The 2,376-nt window shown below is 47.6% G+C and overlaps 1 long non-coding RNA gene across 1 annotated transcript; it reads right to left on the bottom strand.

Moving 5' to 3' along the window:
- Nucleotides 1-903: 903 nt before the first annotated feature.
- Nucleotides 904-1,695, bottom strand: LOC144166671 (uncharacterized). The gene is made up of 3 exons (XR_013321723.1): nucleotides 1,600-1,695; nucleotides 1,416-1,494; nucleotides 904-1,037 (listed from the first exon to the last, which is right to left on the bottom strand). It is a non-coding gene; the product is annotated as an uncharacterized LOC144166671 (long non-coding RNA).
- Nucleotides 1,696-2,376: the final 681 nt, after the last annotated feature.

The following is a 2,376-nucleotide window of genomic DNA, read 5'->3' on the forward strand; positions in this document are numbered from 1 at the left end:
AGTAGCTGGTGGAGACGACGGTGCTTATTGGCTGTGTGATGTAACCAAGGGTTACCCTGCTGAAAGGCAGTTGGTAGCAGTCAGTACGAGACATTGAAGACCCCACAGTCTTTGCTTAGAACATAAAATGCATCATTCGGGGAAACTGCATTGCCGCTTACCACTAGCAATCCTTGCACACTCGACAGTCGCTGCAACCGTCCCCCGTGCTGCATGGCTGGATCATGAATTCAAGTGGTGGCCTGAAGACACAAAGGCAATGGTTGCAAAAAGACCAAGTCAGAACTGACCCTACAGTAAATGGGTAAATGATAAAATGCATCAATCAGAGAAACTCTGTTGTGGCTTACCACTTGAATACGCGGCACATTGCAAGTCGCTGGTCTGACCGTGGTGCTTCTTGGCTGAATGATGGATGCTTGGGGTGGTCTGAGGATAGGAAAGCAGTGTTTGCAAAAATAGCAATGCAGAACTGACCCTTTAATATTTAGGTATATAAAATATATCATTCAAAGAAACTGTGTTGCAGGTTACACTGAAAATGCAGCACTCTGGATGTTTGCTGGAGCAAACCTTGCAGCTCCTTGGCTGGATGTTGAACGAATGGGCTGGTCGCTGAAGAAGGGCAGATGGCTGCAATCAATGCAAGGCAGAAAGTACCGCACAGTTATAGCGTACATCATAAAACGAATCAAGCAGAGCAAATGTATTGCAGCTTACTTCGAGAGAAGTGAACTCTGGACAGTAGCTGGTGCAGACCACTGTGGTAATTGTATGATGTATCCATGGGGTAGCCTGGAGACAAGAAGGCAGTTGGTTGCAATCATTACAAGGCATAGACAAACCCGCAGTCGTAATGTAGATCCTAAAATGCAGCATTCTGAGATACTGCTTAGCGGTTTACCACTTCCAAGTCTTCCACACTGGACAATTGCTGTAATGGACTGCGGTGCTCCTTGGCTGTTTGGTGATTGCAGGGGGTGGGCTGATGGCAGTGGTACCGGAGCCTCACCGGGAACACTGGGGCCACTCCAGCACTGTCCATAGTGCAGAGGTAAGAAGTAAAAAGACAACAGTTTCTTTCTCCACATGATGCGCTTTCTTATCTACCCAACCTTCGGGGTCAGTTCTGCCTTTTACTGACAGAGCAACTGCAGCGCAACTGTGTTGGGTAGATCATAAAAGGCATAATACAGAGGAACTGTTGTGGCTTACCACTTGTGAGCGCCGAACTAAACAATCGCTGGTGCGGACCCCGGTGCGGACCCCAGTGCTGCTTGGTTGGACGAAGAGGACATGGGATGCCCTGCCAACAGAAGAGCAGTTGGTTGCAGTCAGTGCAAGGCAGAAGTGAACCTACCGACGTTGGGTAGATCATGCAAAGCGTAATGCAGAGCAACGACGTTGCGGCTTACCACTAGGGACTGCTGCACTCTGGAGTTACTGACGCAGACCCCAATGCCGCTTGGCTGAATGATGGATGCAGATGGTGGCCTGATGACAAAAACGCAGTGGTTTCGAACAGAACGAGGCTGACAGGTTACCTAATTTTTGGGTGGATCATACAGTGTATCATTCAGATAAACTTTTGCAGCTTACACTTGAAAATGCAGCACTCTGGACATTCGCTGGTGGAAACCCTGCGGCTCCTTGGTTGGATGCTGAACGAATGGGCTGGCAGCTGAAGAAGGGCAGATGGCTGCAATCAGTGAAAGGCAGAAACCACCCCACAGGTATTGCGTACTTCTTTAAACGAATCATGCTGGGCAAATGTATTGTAGCTTACCTCTAGAAGTGGTGAACTCTGAACAGTAGGTAGTGCAGACAACGGTGCTAATTTGCTGTATGAAGGGTCGATTCCTACCCCTGCTGACAGACGTACAATGGGTTGCAATCAGTGCAAGGCAGAAAAGACCCCAAAATCGTTGGGTAGATCATATAAAATTCATCATTCGGGGAAACTGCATCACCGCTTACCAGTAGCAATCCTTGCCCACTCGCGAGTGGCCGGGAGCGTAACCCGTGCTCCATGGCTGGATCATGAATTCACGTGTTGGCCTGAAGACAAAAAGGCAATGGTTGCAAAAAAAAAACAAGTCAGAACTGACCCTACAGTATGGGTACAGTTAAACCTCGATATAACGAAGTCGTACTTGCGGGCGGAAATTTCGTTAAATCGAAAATTTCGTAAAATCGAGGTTTCGATTTTACAGTTCATTTCAGTTATTGAGGTTTCGAAGCCTTCCCCATCGCCCAGAAACAACTGCTATGTAGTTACCTCTCCACTTAAAGCGAAATTTCTACTAAAATTGGCCGCGAAAATTGTGTGAATTGAGAGTTTCAACACTTAGGCTATGTAATTCGTATAGCCGACGG

This window comes from Haemaphysalis longicornis, unplaced genomic scaffold (genome assembly GCF_048455015.1).
Source record: "Haemaphysalis longicornis isolate Haplotype H1 unplaced genomic scaffold, Haemaphysalis longicornis Haplotype H1 scaffold_1, whole genome shotgun sequence".
In the NCBI taxonomy this organism is placed as follows: domain Eukaryota; kingdom Metazoa; phylum Arthropoda; class Arachnida; order Ixodida; family Ixodidae; genus Haemaphysalis; species Haemaphysalis longicornis.